Genomic DNA, 16650 nt, shown 5'->3' on the forward strand with positions numbered 1-16650 from the left:
AGTATCTCAAAGTAGTGCCCGAAGTAAAAGAATGAACCCTTTAAAATTTTTTTAGGAAGTCTAAGAAAAAAATCTTAATGTTACACTGAATCATCTAATGTAAGTCCTTCAAGAACATTATGATCAACCCTTTAAGGATGGCATTTTAATCAGTTTCATTGTATAATGAGGAAAATTACATCTTTAAGTAACTTGCCCCACATCACAAAGCTACTGGGCGCTGTGTTCTCACTCTTTCTCTCTCTCTGGGTACACACTCACGTACACACACACACACACACCCCTCTCATACATACATATATAGCACATATACATATGCATATATATTAACTCAAATATGTGTACAAATATATGTATATCATTGAATTGAGTGTTTGATGAGTTTGGATGTGTGTGTGTGTGTGTGTGTGTGTGTTTGTGTACTAATTTTGTGTGTGTGTGTTTAATAGAGAACAGTATTTCAGAACTTCAGAAAAGTTCCAACGTTCATTAAAGACTGGATATAATAAAGAAGACTCGCGGCTTTTTGATTCTGTCCAATTTTCTAAGTTATCTGTGACTCACCTTCAAGATGAACTTTCTTGCCCTTTATTAATTGCAGGATAAATATATCCAGATCAAAGATGATGTGTCCTAGTGTTTCCTTGCATGTGGGAGAGTATACCCAGTAGATATTTATGCCTGGGGTCTGTCCAGTTCAGCCTCATTGTCAGTAGATGCAGACAGTTCCATTTGCATAATGAACTCTCTGAATGATCTTTAAAGCCTCTGCCAGCAAAGATTAGAGAATAACTGCAAGGATTATTGCTACATCCCCTTCAATGGGCTCTCAGACGCTGTCCACTCTGAGTTGAATTGCTCACCCCTAATTTGAGGGCTGAGGGTTAGCGGTCTGCTAAGACTTAAGTGCCTGAGCATTGGTTATCTCACTGACTTCTGGAGAGCAGGTGGCAGGAAGTCAAGCCAGGCTGAGTAAAGAAGGGGTCTCCCATTAAACGCAACAAATTCAATTGCAACGTTTAATAAGTATTCATTCAGCACCCAAGGTTACAAAAATCGGGCCAAGTTGTTTGGAAAGGAAAAATTGTTATAGATTGACTGAAGTACTCTTTTTTCATTGCTATTAGAACTCTCTTCGCAGTACAAACTTAATGACCCCAACGGGCATTTAAATACTAGACAGACTTAAAGGTAAATGAAATCCATTGTTTAAGAGATATTTCAAATTATAATCAAGTAACATGTGAACACAAACATAGAGCTAAAATGCAAAGTTACAGCTTTTCTCCCTTAGAGAAAACTTCTTTGACTATTTCTATTTTAGTACTCTTGATTGTAAATCCAATAGCCCCAAGTAATGTATTTAAACCACTAATTCTTGATTTATAATTCTTTAGCTGTCTTTATTATTTACTGTGAAAAATATTCACATGATCCCCTACAGGCATCTCTTCTCCCAATGTCTTTTTAAAATGTACATAATCTTGGGGCGCCTGGGTGGCTCAGTTGGTTAAGCATTCAACTTTTGATTTTGACTCAGGTCATGATCTCGTGGTTCAGGAGATTGAGCTCTGCCTCAGGATGCACAGAACCTGCTTGCGATAATCTCTCTCCCTCTCTCTCCGCCCCTCTCCTGTGCTCTCTCTCTCTCTCTCAAAATAAATAAATAAGCTTAGAAAAATAAATATGCATAGTCTCTTGATTATTATGTATAAATTTTTAAATAACCTGAATACTTAATGTGATTTAAGAACTTTAGATAGTATCTCAACTTCCTCCTGTAAAAGAAGAAATGTGGTCCATCCTAATCCCTGCCGGTCAGCCTGCGGTCTGCCGGGCTTCGCCTGTGGACCGGCGTGCTCTAGAAGCTTCACCCAGAGAAGTGAGTGAATCTTCAGTAGGTTTGTGTCAGGGTGGCATCTCGTCACTCAGTGGGGGTGGGGGTGGGGGTGGGGGTGGGAGAGAAGAAATGATTTTCTACTTCCATCTACCTCTTCTTTCTCGACACACCATTGCTCAACTTTTCACACCTGTACTCCCAATGTCATGACCTCAAAGTTTATAACATTTATATAGTTTTTTTAGGTTTTTAAAAAGTACTTTCATAACCAGGAGCATATTTGCCATCTCCCTTGTGAAGGGACATTTGGCAATGAATGAGACACGTGAATGGTGTCCCAAGGGCATCCATTGGGTAGAGGTCAGGGATGCTGCTAAATATGTGACCATGAACAGGACTGTCCACCACAGCAAAGAATTATTGGGCCCAAATGTTAGTAGCTCTAAGTTTGGGAAACCATGGGCTCCGTAGGCTTATTCTGAAAAATGGAAACCAAAAAAGACAATTTCGAAAATATCATACCACAGAATCCACTGAAGAGCCAGGTAATAGCTTCTGTGTCATCCAAAGGAGAATCTTAAAAGCACCAAGGTTGAATGATATCCATTTTCTTCAACTTCATTATTCAGTAGAAATCATGCCACATTGCTTCTTACTTGGATCAGGATTTTTTTGGTATATTTTTGTTATTCATGGAATTTCTAATGTCTTATTTTAATCTCATGAAAGAAGAAATACATGTTTTTTGGGTTTTGTTTTTGTTTTTGTTTTTGTTTTTATTACACCGCTAGGATCATGCAGCTCCTCTGAAAATGTCAGTTTTGTGCAGACTGCTTTTCATGACTGTCGTGTAGCTGTCATATAGGGATTTTGTTTCCCCTGTCTCTTTCATGCCCCTCCCCAATCAGTTTAGATTCGGCATCTTCACACGTTAGATTTCTTTTTCATTTTGCCAATATATGTTCTCATGTAATTATGTCAAGAATGATGTAGGAGATAAAAAAGTTTGAATACCTTCACACTTAATGGTTTAGCAAAGCTATAGATCCTCAGTTTCACAGCCATGTAGCTCAAAGCTTTGGGGATGTTATTTTACTGTCATTGAGTATCCAGTGATCCTGAAAAGAAGCTTCATGTCCGTCTCACTCTAAATCCTTTGGGAGATACACTCCCAAAACTTTTGGAGCTTCTCATAAGCCTTGGTTGAACTTGTTCATTTAGGTTATTTTGGGGTTAAATTCACATAAAAAGGTGTTTGTATTTTTCACGTAAAACAAAATATGAAGACGGGAGCTTCTGATTTGAAGGTTCTCAGCTAGCGTTTCTGAGACCTCTAGGTCTAACCTTACGGTTGTCGGTTCACTGCAGCAACCTTAAGCATCATGACCTCCTGACAACACAAGAAAGCATGAACTTCTCCTCCTCCTCTTCTTCCTCTTCCTGCTCCTTCTCTTTTTTTTTTCTGTCGTCTTCTTCCATTTCTTAGTCTTCCTCTCTCTCCTTCTCCTCCTGTCTCTCTCTTTCTCTTAGTCAGAAAGACATTCCCTTTCTCAAAATCCCCCTTAGCCACCTTCCCCCCTTCAGTTCATTGGCCACAATTGGCAAGCATCTTTACTTGGTCATTGATCAAGTAGACAGTGTATGCTTGTCTCCTGTCATTTGGAGAGTATGGACCTTGCCTTATGTAATTTTCTCAATAATTCAGATTCCTCTGAGTAAAAAGGAACAGACTATCTATTGGGTAAATAAATGACAATATCTGTAGTATTTTGAAATTTCATCAGTAACAGCATGCATGGACTGTTTTTTTAATTTAATAATTTAATTTAACTTAATTTAATTTCATGATTCCTTTTAATCTAAAGAGTCATTTTTATTAGCTTTGGGAAATTTTGGCTTACCATGAAGTTCCCCATAATTTCTTTCTCCCTTCCTCAGGAACTACTAACAGAGAGGTGCTGGCCTTCCTGGACTGGTGCCTTTTGACTTTTATTGTTTTTTCTCAAATTGTTATTATGTTTCTTTTGTAAACCATGTTCTTAAAAAGTTCTAAATTCAGTTCCATAAAGTCCCTACATTTCTCCTTTTTCAATGTAAGTTGTTTTTATGTTAGTGCAAGATCTTGAATCTGTCATGAAAGACTAATTAAGATTTTCTTAAAGTTTTATTTTCTTCTGAAATTATTATTCTTTGTTATATGTTTTGATTGACTAGCTCTTAGTCATATTTGTTCATGTTGAAGATTTTTCTCACATCTTTGGAAACATTGAAATGTGGATTCCATGGCTGCATTCTCTCCCTGCCCTCTCTGCACCCCCCATGACCCTGGCCCAGAATTCCTGGCCTCTTCTGCCCCAAATGAGAACATATATTACAAGCTCTAAGCATGACGGCAGGAAAGAACATCCAGCAGACAGTACTTCTGTACCACCACCAGAGCCAGGAGTGGGGGGGGGGGGACATCATATCCTGAAGTATCAAAACCTACTCTGAAAGTTTCATCCAATTCCAAAAGGTCACTGTGGTTCTGAAGAGAATTTCTTAACTTTAGACCAAAAATAAAAATTTATATATTGTACATGGTGTATTTGTTGGTTTGAGGAATGTTTAAAGGTTGTGAGAGATAATTCATTCAATCAGTTCCCATTTCTGCCTTACTCCCAACTGTGGCTCTTCATACTTGTTGAATCTAAGCGCCAGACTACAAAACATGGCTCCAATCTCCACTCATGACTTCTCTCCATGTTATGATTGTTACTTTCTCCACTACTATAATGTATAAATCATACCACAGTAGCCTTCTGTCTTCCTGAAATTCATCTCAATCTTGGTCCATTCGTGACCTCTTTCCCCATTCACATTTTAAAAAATTAAAGTATAGAGTCTTGTACTCTCTACTTAACATTTCAATGATTACTGAGAACTGGGAAGACTGCTGGTTTTCTGCGGTATTGAGAAGGAAGTAAAATCAAGTTTTATTTTATTGAGTGAATATTCTGCTCAAGGGTACATCTTCCAATGTTTACATGGTCATACACGATCATAAATAGCCTCCATTTCTATTCCTTGCTCATATATCAAGTCCACATAAATCTAATCCTCACAACATTTTCCTCACTGCATTTTGTAATATACTTACATTGTTTACACCAAGGCTGCATCTTTTTTTTAACATTTATTTATATTTTGAAAGACAGAGACAGAGCATGAGCAGGGAAGGAGCAGAGAGAGAGGGAGAAACAGAATCTGAAGCAGACTCCAGGCTCTGAGATATCAGCACAGAGCCCGACATGGGGCTCGAATTCAAGAACTGTGAGATCACGACCTGAGTCAAAGTTGGACGCTTAACAGACTGAGCCACCCAAGCGCCCAGCCAAGGCTACATCTTTTAGCACAGTCATGGCACATGCTATAAGCTCAGGGAACATTATCCATACTAATGGATTAATGAAGTCACATCAATCCCCAAATATTCCAGAAGATGGGCTAGTGTTAATAGTTGCTAAAAAGCAAAACAACTTGTGAAATACTATCATGAATGTTTTTTGCAATTTGTCTGTGTGTTTTACAACTAGCAATTACTAGTATTGGTTCCCCTTCGGCCTTCCAATTATTTGTTCATATTGCGCCACAGGCCTTGATTGAGCAATCTCTCTTTGTCTTTAACCCAATACAAGCTACCTGTCTCCTAATTTGGCAAAACGTCCCCAACATTTTCCTTTTTGGGATTTCCATCACCCACTATATTAAATTCTTAACGCTTCTAGGAGAATTAAGGTGGTTCACAGTAATATTTATACCATTCAAAGAAGCGTTTTATAGGGGCGCCTGGGTGGCTCAGTCGGTTGGGCAGCCGACTTCGGCAAAGGTCACGATCTCACGGTCCGTGAGTTCGAGCCCCGCGTCGGGCTCTGTGCTGACAGCCTGGAGCCTGTTTCAGATTCTGTGTCTCCCTCTCTCTGACCCTCCCCCGTTGATGCTCTGTCTCTCTCTGTCTCAAAAATAAATAAACGTTAAAAAAAAATTTAACAAAAAAACCCAAGGGTTTTATAGTCAAATACTTGTATAGTTCAAACAAAGACTTTGTTTTTTTCTCTACTCTGCCACTTGCTAATTGTGTGACTCTGGAAGATCAGGAAACCTCTCCAGCCTCAGTTCCCTTTCTCTGTAAAATGTGGATAAGCAACAGCACGTTATAGTACGCCATGTGCGGTGGGAGAACTGAGTGAGACGTTGGATGCAAAACACTCAGCAATTTCTTCTATATGGTTAGTGCTGAAAAAAGTTAGAAAATTATATAGCAAATAATAAGACAGCACAAAAAGAGGAAATTACAGTCATAACGCCTCTGGCACCAATGAGAAAAAAATTGGAGATTTAAAAGCAAGCTGGAAACATCAAGGGTCCAAATGAAATAGACACTCCCAAATTAACGATGTAATATCTGTACATGGTAAAAATTGTGTATTCAATAAATGAGGGTACATAGTATCAGTATAGACAGTAAATGCATATCATTGGTTGAAAGTATTATCTTTGGTAAATGAGAGTAGTCATTTTCAGATGTGAACTCACTGGATTAAAAAAGCAAAATACAATTTGTATCTGCTTCCATCTGAGCCATTTCTGGTCAGTTTTATCTTTTATCTCCAGGGAACTCCTTGGGAAAACTCACACAGTATCTATGGGAGAAAGAATGCCAGTCAACAGTCCTCAAAATCTTGATTGCATATTTCAGCAGTAAAAACTTTTCAGGACCTCTCTATTTTTGTATATGTATGTTTATTTATGAAGTTTTTATATGTAATACTAAATACTGTTCTAAAACTGTTCTAAAATTTACAAAGCCACAACATAAGGAAGTAATGAGCAAACATTATAATATACCCTCTTATATTTCAAAGCATCATTTTATATGTAAATTCCATAACTGAAAAGGGGGAAAAAAAAACCAGATTCTCAGGGCAGACAAATTCCGATGAAGTGTTTGAACAGCCAAGGAGGCTGGTTTGACTTTCTCGAGCATCAAGTTGTATCTAATTCTGACTGTTAGAACTTGAGCCACTGAAGACTGAAGTTTATTGGAATTACAGGCAGAGGTAATCTTTTCAAATCCATTTCATCCCTTGCCTAAAGTGGTACTTGTCAAATAATTAATTACATCAGAAGTTAAAAGACAACATAGTGGAAAATAATAGTGCTTTTGAAATTTTTCATGTCATGCGCTCATAGAAGTGAGGTTATTTGTATAGCACATAGGAGTAAATGGCCAAGGCTCCTTGCAGCCCGAAGTAACTGGTCATAGGTCTCTGTCTCCCCTTGGCTGTACCGGTGATCTGAGGGCTGAGGTGCTAGACATAGCTGGAACTGATTTCTGGGATACCAGTGGAGACATGCTGCCTGAGACCACAGATTGCTTCCGTGAGGAAGTGATTTCTGAGTTGTGTTTTGAAAGATGTGAGTCAAAAAATGGTTCTTAGTACTTTGACATTTTCACGTACTGTGCAACCGCAGCATTTTTAGACTTGATTATTTTGTATCTTTCTAATCCTCCCCTCCAGACTGGATGTATTCTAGAAGAGTTTGAGCCGCGTAGCCTTCCTGACACGACACCTTCTCAACTACTTTGCAAACGACTGCCAGATTTGTTCTCAAGCACTGCTTTCTTCAAGTCTCCTCATTATTTCAAAACCTCATTGACTGTGTCTCGGTGCATCAAATGCAAGTACGTAAGACTAGCTTTGACTGCTCCTCGTAACATGGGTCTATCGCCATACACACTTTTGTTTCTCAGACTTTTCATGACTTCGTATAGGTAACCATCCATTCATTTATGCACCACACAGGTATGAATGTCACATATGCACCTGCTGTTGTGTTAGGCATTAAGGATTTATGAATTAATAAGACCCGCCTTTGCTAAACTAGCAGCCAAGTGTGGGAAAATAGAAAGATTATTACATACAGCGTGATAAATGTTCTAGTCGAGTTACAAATAAAGTACAGCAGCAAGGGATTGTTCTTTATTGGCCACTGCTCTTGTGTAAATAAGGCGATGATACAGAGGGCTTTAGTGGTGTTGGATTATTGAAATGTTTTCACGTTCCTTAAAATGTTGCCAGCGGAAGGGTTTTATTTCAGAAATGAATCTGCTCTGATAGTTTGTTTACAGGAAAAATGTGGCAGACAGTGTGATGCAGTGGAACAGGCTCTAAAGGGTCGAATTCTAAAATGTGATTTACTGACTGGGTGGTATAGAATGAATCATTTACTACTTTAGGCCTCCGTTGTCTCATTTACAAAATAAGGACTTGGCCCAAGTAATCTCTAGTGACCATTTCAATTCTGGATTAAAACGTATGGTTGTTTATTTGGCCACTATGGATTCTGCCCTCTCAGATGCCCAGATAAGAATATTTGTAATCCGCTCCAGACAGATGGGAACTGGGATCCTCGGGTAAGAGTGGTTCTGAAACACACTTGGGCTGGGCTTCTTAACCTCATGTGTAAGGGCATCAGCTAGATATTATAGGAATTATAATATCTATATATTTATATCTATATATCTATAGCAAAGTGTCAAAGGTGCCCCTCCTTCTTCAGGTGTGGACACAGGGGGTAACAGTCTGGAGGACAAGGGGAGCAAAGTGGGCCCTGAGGTGCAAGCCTCCTAGCAGACCCTGATGATTTTCTTCAGGCTCCTGGCCAGATAAAAAGTGGCTCTCTGCTGGGGCAACTTTAAAAGGAGGATGCTCAAATGGAATTGGGATGAGTTGTATTTGTTCTTCTCTTAAAGCAGACGCTTTAAAGCTCTTGGATATTCCACACCTGACTGAGTCTGACCTCCTGTCATTTCACTCCTTAAATCCTCTTAAAGGCCTCAACATTTTGTGTATTTTACCCATACCTTTCAAAAATAATTTGCGTTTCCTGATGAATGTTTTAAAGGCTTTTTTTATGATTACAGTATGATTCCATAGCTAGAGTTCAGCTCTTTTACCACAATCTTTGCATGAAATGGATGCAAGTTTGACATTTGTCTTGCACATGGACAATTAATATTCAAGAAAACTAGCGGCTCAAACCCCCCATATTTGTTGTCAAGGTGTCAGAAATTCCTTTGTCTGTAGAACTTATTCAGATTAGTTGTCTAGGTCCCAAATGCCAAGACTCTAAAATAATAAGAAAGAAAAAGAAGAAGAAGAAGAAGAAAAACACTGGATACAGCTTTAAAGAAAAAATGAGGTCTAAAGTTAAGAGGAATGCCACACATTCACTCTCTCCATCTTTTCTCTGAATGGTTCTGCTCTGCATTACAAAATGGGTGGACTAGTATGGAGAGAGGAAGAAATTGACGTGGGAAGGAATTATCCAAGATTTCACATATGGAGAAGGGGTTTATTTTCTTTATATAATATTTTCATAAAATGTACTTTGTTTTCCAAAAAACTTTTTGTAAAGTTTATGGTCAATGCTATTTTTGTGGGATCACTTGTCAGAATTCATATAATGAAATATTTTCTCAGCATTTTGCAAGCTAGACTGGTCTTCTGGGACTTTGATTCTTTGGTTGAAAAAAAGTAATGAACGTCTATGACATTAATGTTCCCATCTAACAATGACATATTTTCATCTTGCATTTTATCCATAGATTATCAAAGGAACTATATATTTATCAAATCCTCTACTGTTTAAAGTGAGTGTGTAAATTTCTTCTACATTTTCAGCATCTGCTAAACATCAAGACTTCTTTCTTGGGAAAGAAAGTTGACACGGGTGGGAGAATATCAAAGAGGAATAACGGGGAGAAACAATATAGTCACCATTTATTTGTGATAGCCCCATGATTTCTTTATGTATCCTTCTCACAATGGCATGCTCAGAGCCTTGTACAGTGCTGCTAGGCACACATAGATACATACTTAAAGATGCTTACTAGCCTACATGTCATAAATCAACTTCCATGGTGTTCCTCCTTCTGTTCTTGTCATTTTGCTTTCTCTGGTCAACCTATCTAAGAAAACTGTGCTTAAGAAGTGATATTTCTGCCCAGCATGTACCCATACCTGCATTTGTTCCCTTGATTATTATGAAATGAAAAGTCATGACAGCAGGCAATTTTCTCAGTTGGTTCATCACTGTAATTCTAGAAAGCTACCTTAGGAGTACTAAAGAAGACATTCTGTAAGTACTCTCTAAGTAAATGAACAAGTGAACAGATAGATGTAGTTTGAAAGGAAAGGAAAGGAATGAATAGATGGACAAAACATGAAGATGAAAATTTCATAATAATGGATAACTCATTGTAGAGAGAAGGTGAGATGGAGTTCAAGCTATGTCCAAAAATTACTAGATGATTGAGAGACCGAGCTTGTCAGTAACTGAAAGCAGATGTAGAGCAGAAGGTAGGAGAGAGGGCAGAGAAAGTGTTCATTTTGAAAACCTGCCTAGCTGTCTTGTTGGAGACGTCTATCAGATTGCAGAAAGGCAACTGGGAAGCCTAGGGAAGAAATATGACTAGAAAAGTAAAGTGAAATATTATTATCACAGAATTCATAGTTTAAATTTTCATATACATTATTCCTTCTGCCAGGAATGATCACTTTTTCTTCATCTATCTTGACAAGTGCTGTATTTTTTCTTCATGGTCCAGATCAACAGTGACCTCATTTGGCAAGTCTCATTGACAGAAGGATCTTTCGCCATTTCTCCCTTGGTACCATCATTATATTTTTCCTCGAAGACAGTAATACACTTATGGCACAGCATCGCAAACCATAAGCTGTATCCCTGTCTGTTCTAACTCCCATGTCCATACTTACTTAGCTATCCCTGAGGGCAAGAAACATATGTATCATTAAATGATAGTGATAAAACTTTAATAATAGTAATGAGCACTTTAAATCTGAATTAATGAAAGTAGTAAATGGAATCAATCAATAAGAGAGTGCAGAGAAGCTGATACTAGAACATTGGGGAAAGCTATATTAAAATGGATGAAGAAAAGGAATTTATGATTGACGAAGAGAGAACAGTAAAGATCGAGATGGAGCAGAGGGGTGGGAAACGAAGCAAGGAATGTATTTGCTACCTTAGGGAAGGAAATTTGAAGAACAAGGTGTTATTAAGGTCAAAACATAGACAAGACCCATGGGTTCCTAGTGGCTCAGGGCACTGGTGACCTATAAGACAATCATTTGGTGGAGTAAAGGGGATAGAAACAAGACTGAAGAGAGAATGAGAGACACACAATACTGAGCACAGGATGCAGCCGGTCTTTCCAAAAAAACTTGATGACATGATGAACAGAGAGGTGATGATAATTCTAACAGCTGCAGGATCCTTAACAATGTCATATTCTTAATTTACTTATAATTTTAATATGGAGCTACTATGCACTTTATTAAGTTTTTCTTTCTTTATTTATTTTGAGAGAGAACGAGAGAGAGCACAAGTGGGGAAGGAACAGAGAAAGAGGGAAAGAGAGAATCCCAAGCAGGCTCTGCACTATCAGCACAGAGCTCTCGGTGGGGCTCGAACTCACCGACTGTGAGATCCTTACCTGAGCCCAAATCAAGAGTTGGATGCTTAACTGACTGAGTCACTCAGGTGCTCCAAGATACTATGTATTAGAAGATATCCAATTTAAAAGAAGCCAAAACTGCAAGAGAAAGAGGCACTTAATGGAGTGGTATCTCCGAGAATGTAGGAGAGGGGAAGGATATGAACAAAGCAGGAGGATTTGATTGGCTTTGGAAAAGAGGGGAGATAACTCTTGAAACGGGAGGAAAGAAGAAATAGTGAAAGTAAAGGATGTTGTTTTGTTTGTTTGTTTCTGCTGCCAGGAAAAATTAAGTGCACTGCATAGAGTAAAAAGTTTTTTTAATCAATGTTATTAAATAGATACAAAAGCAATAATTTTATCTGTGTCAAAAAGATTGCCAGTTAGATGTGAACTGAAACATACACATAATAATAGTCTTCCTGTGATGTAATTGAAATACAGTAGAAATTTTAATGACATTTACAAAATCTTTTAGAAGCTCAGAATACCCCTTTTGAGCATTTGATTATCTTAGCATTTTAATATTATAATTACAGCATGTCAGTACTCTATTTAAAATGTAATTATCAAAGCTCAGAGGAAACTGATTCTTGTGCATCCATAATTTCATACAATATAATTTTAGAGCCTGAGCTATTTTTGTTTTATCATTTTAGTCATAGAAACATAGTTGAAAGTCTAGGGACTTGTAGTTTTCATTTTTTGATAGGCTTTTAAAAATAATCTTTGCTTTAAAAGTGGCCTTGTCACTGAATACATGTTTATCTGAAATAAATCAAATCTCTTCTGGTAGAATAAAATGGTTCATGCAGTTTTCAAAAACATATCATGACAGCAAAACTATATCTTCAAAAGAACATGTTTTGTAAAACTCTTCTCATGCAAGCCATTTTACCCTACAAGAATTAGGACATTGTTAATTATATTGATTGATGGATGATTTAGTAATTTCATTCGAGTATATACTTAAATGTCATCTCAAAATGGCCTTTTCCAACTACCTTATTTTAAATACCCCCTCAACAAAATGTAACTCCTTGACATCTGGGGCTTTGCCTTGTTCATCCCTGGAGCCCAGAAAGAAGGTCTTTCTTGTTGAATCAACAACTGTTTTAGGTGATGTATGTATATGCTTAAGACAATGATGTCAGCATTGATTAAAACAGTGCTGGTTCCCAAAATATCTGGTATCAGAATCACCCGGAGAGACTTTTAAATATTAAGTTTTCCAATCTTCACTTGTTGGAGACACTATTTTGATGGGTTTGAAGTAGAATTTAGGATTTTAAAAATACTACCTTACGTGTTTTGCATGATAAGTTAGAATGGGAATGGCACTCAACTCTCATTCCTTTTTTATTAAAAATTTCATAACCTATGTCTCTTTCCTTCTTCCTTCCTTCCTTCCTTCCTTCCTTCCTTCCTTCCTTCCTTCTTTCCTTCCTCTGACATGTATTATTAAGCACAGTAAATATTAAACATTGTAGATACCAAAATGAAGTAACTAATCATCCTTGCCCTTAAAATGCATAATGCTAAACAATGGAAAGTTTTTACTCTTTGAGAGGGCAAATACTTATCACAAATAGTAAAAGATAAGCAAATAATGAGTGAAGAAGCTGGTTAATACAACTTGTGTATGCACGAGTGTGTTTAAAAAATGAGGTGTGAATGAAATAATGAAGCTAATCTTCTTATGAAAGTTATGACAGACCCAGGAGACAATCCAAAAGAGACACTGTAAATACATTGTGAGAAAGAGCATAGTTTTTCTGGAATAACTGTAGAAAAAAGAATCCCCAAATGGCTTGAGCTAGTCTCCTACATAAAAACACTGATTCCTTATTCAAACAACCTCTTCGCATTTAGTAGAAACGTATATAGTGGTAAGGTTCTTTGGCCAACTAAGTCCGACTAGTTCATTAGCTGCTTGAAAGAGGTAGGCCCCCAGATCCTACCCACTGTAACCAAATTTCTCATCGCATTACATTCAAGACACTGAAGAAAGATGGCAGGAACCTGTTACTTTTACTTGCGACTCTGGCTTGGAAGACAATTCCTCTCTCCTTCCTGTAACTTCCCTGCAGAATACTTCTCAACACACTTCTCACCACGATCTTTGTAAGTTAATGCAGAGTTTACAGCAAGGAGGGGATCTGGGCACAAAAAATGCAGCCGAGGGAAGGCATCCTTTCTCCTGCCCTGCTCATTACCTTTCCTTCTTTGTAGGTCTCCTCCCTCTGCACCGATACAGTTAGCTCAAAAGCAAGGCAAAAAGAGGGACCTAGGACTCAAGACGGTGGCTGGAATTGCTCTCTGCTGATAAAAGAGAAGGGGATGACTATGTAAGGAAGCATGGGTAATCCACTTTGATAGCGGATGGTACTGTTAACAACAAAGAGAATTCGAGAGCCACCCACGTTTGGCAAACCGCATTTGGGTGTATAAATTCAGGTATGCATACATACAACAAGCTTCGTTATTGTAACACCTCGCAGTAGCACTGAGAATGATAAAAGATTTTCCATTTATTTAAACGGTTTAATTTATTTTATTTTTAAAAAGGCGTTTAGTTTAACACAGCTGCTGTGTTAGTTTGATGTCAGATCTGCTTACCACAGATTAAAATGGAATAACAGAAAATTCCAGAAGCATTTGCTTTTCAAAGAATGTCAACTAAGGCACACATAGGTATTGAATCCTGGAAGACAGGATTAAATTTTACCCTATCTCTATGCTTGTCTAGTGGGTCCTTCATCTTAGCATTTGCTATACTGAATTGATCTGAGTCTGTTGGACCATCTACAAGACTAAGATTTTTGAGGGATTTCTGGTGTTCTCATAAACCTGTTCTGGAGTGTGAGAACCCTGATTTGTATCATATTCCTATTTTATTGGTGTAAATACGCCCACCATCACTGATTTCAAGTTACCAAAGTTTTTTTTTTTTAAAGGTTTATTTATTTTTGAGAGAGAGACAGAGACAGAGTGCAAGGGTGGAAGGGACACAAAGAGATGGAGACACAGAATCCGAAGCAGGTTCCAGGCTCTGAGCTGTCAGCACAGAGCCCCACGCAGAGCTTGAACCAATGAACCATGAGATCGTGACCTGAGCTGAAGCTGGACGCTTACCTGACTGAGCCACCCAGGTGCCCCTCAGGTTGCCAAAAGTTTAACAAACCTCCCAAATCAGTTTTTGGTTCCAGCGCATGACTGGCTGGGACAGTCTTTGCCCCACTGCCACATAACACATGGCCCAGCACAGCCTGCTGTAGATTAAGTATCTGCTGGATTCTAGTTGGGAGAGTTTTAAAATAATTCTTACGAGAACGTCAGCTTTTCCGATTCCTTCATCGTTTTACTCCAGGGCATGCCACCCTTTATGGAAGCAAGTTTACTTTCTCCATTCAATGCCAACCCCTCTCATACCCCATGAGGGATGGAAAATAGAGGTTCAGCAAGACAGTGTCTTACGTACTCTCACACAAAGTTAATGAACTTCAATTTCGGAATGTAGTAATATTTCAAAAGCTGCTTTGAGGGCTCAAGTAGGCTTGTCTTATGTCATTAAATGGATAGTAGTTAATCATATAATTATTTCAGGATTATTTCAGGATTCCTCGTAAGATTTTTTAATAGTGTGCAAATCGAAGAGAAGAATGTCGGCCTTTTTGTTACCAAAGAGGACAAAGAATATTGAGAGTGACTTAAATATGCTAGAGCTTGTTTAATTTTATATCTGTTGCCACCTATTTTATAAATTAAAACGGAGTCAGCTAAAACCTAAATTGAACAAGTTAGGCAAGTGCAGCAGCAGAAGATTAGATCCTTGTTTGACTAATTTCAAGGTCTTTGCTTGTATGGTGAGAAGCTACAAAGCGGAGCTATGTGTGGGAGCTGGGTAGGGGTCTAAACATAGCCTTCGCCTGCCCTTGCCTTCAGAAAAGGATGCTGTTCCCTGCTCAGTTCTGGGCTTCCGAATGGGTCAACCCTTTGAATTCAAAAAGTCAAAAGAGAAGGCTGAAATAATCCATATGAGAAAGAAAATTCCCAGTCTTGGAAATGACAACTAGCGTGGCAGCAACCAGGTGCTGTTTTAAGAAACTCAGAGGAAGAAGACAGAGGATGAGATCATGCTCTGATAAATATCACCTCAGGAGAGAAAAAAGAGACTTAGAGGATTTTTAATGGAGATTTGCTAGATTTGGCAACTGTAATTCTCCCTCTGCTGCTGATTTACATTTTATGTATTTCCCTAACTGAAGCTTGCCTAAACATAACCCCACTTTATTCTAGTGGTTCCTAATCAGAAAAAGGAAGAAAGGAGGAAAGGAAGGAAGGAAGGAAGGAAGGAAGGAAGGAAGGAAGGAAAGAAAGAAAAGAAAGAGAAAGAGAGAAAGAAAGAAAGGAAGGAAGAAAGAAAGAGAAAAAAAGAAAGAAAAGGAGAAAGAAAGAAAAAGGGAGGGAGTAGGAAAGATATCAATGTTTGAGGTCAGCTATTTCTACGATTTCATCCTTTTTTTTAAACATAAATGTTGTTACAGATTTTTTTTTTAGTCAAGTCATAATACAAAGGAAGGATTTTCATGAGACTTCAAAAACATAGTACTTTGGCAATTTTACTAGAGTTCTATATTTCATGTATAATTAAAAAGTAAAATATACACAGCTTTCCCTTCTTCCCTGAATGGCAGTGGTATTTTCCAGTTAAGGCAAAAATAATAATAATAATAATGAGAAAGTTGCTCACCATTTATTATTCTACCAATGGTATAGTTCACTTAACTTTTTTCTGCTTGTTAGCTCTTGAGTATATTAGACTATGTATTGACTATATATTCTGCTTCACAACCAAAAGGAATCCAGCCACGTTTCCTCAAGTATTAAAACTGATAGCCTTGAATATGTCAGAGGCTAAGTCTGATAGACATGGACTTCTGTGAAGCCAGTTCTTTATTTTGATTTATGTGGTTATCTAAAATGATTTTCAGAAAACTGATTAAAAACATTCTGGAGATTTCCAAAACATGCAGCTCACAGGCATTGAAAAATAGTTTCAAGGCCAAAGACCTGACCGTATATCAAACAGCAAACAGAAGTGAGCAAAATTGCCATGTGTATTTTTGCCTCGATGGTGTGTGTTCTTCTTTAGAGCCACCCAAGAGCCAACTCTACAGACTTACACATTGAAACCAACAAACTGCCTCCTCTTGGATGTCTTCCCACCTTGCCATTATTGTCAGCA

General features: G+C 38.0%; 1 non-coding gene across 1 annotated transcript; it reads left to right on the forward strand.

The window, feature by feature from the left end:
- Positions 1-1795: 1795 nt before the first annotated feature.
- Positions 1796-1930, forward strand: LOC111557024. Its single transcript, XR_002736763.1, has one exon. It is a non-coding gene; the product is annotated as a small nucleolar RNA SNORA52 (small nucleolar RNA).
- The last annotated feature ends 14720 nt before the right edge of the window (positions 1931-16650 follow it).

Source organism: Felis catus, chromosome A1 (genome assembly GCF_018350175.1).
Source record: "Felis catus isolate Fca126 chromosome A1, F.catus_Fca126_mat1.0, whole genome shotgun sequence".
Classification (NCBI taxonomy): domain Eukaryota; kingdom Metazoa; phylum Chordata; class Mammalia; order Carnivora; family Felidae; genus Felis; species Felis catus.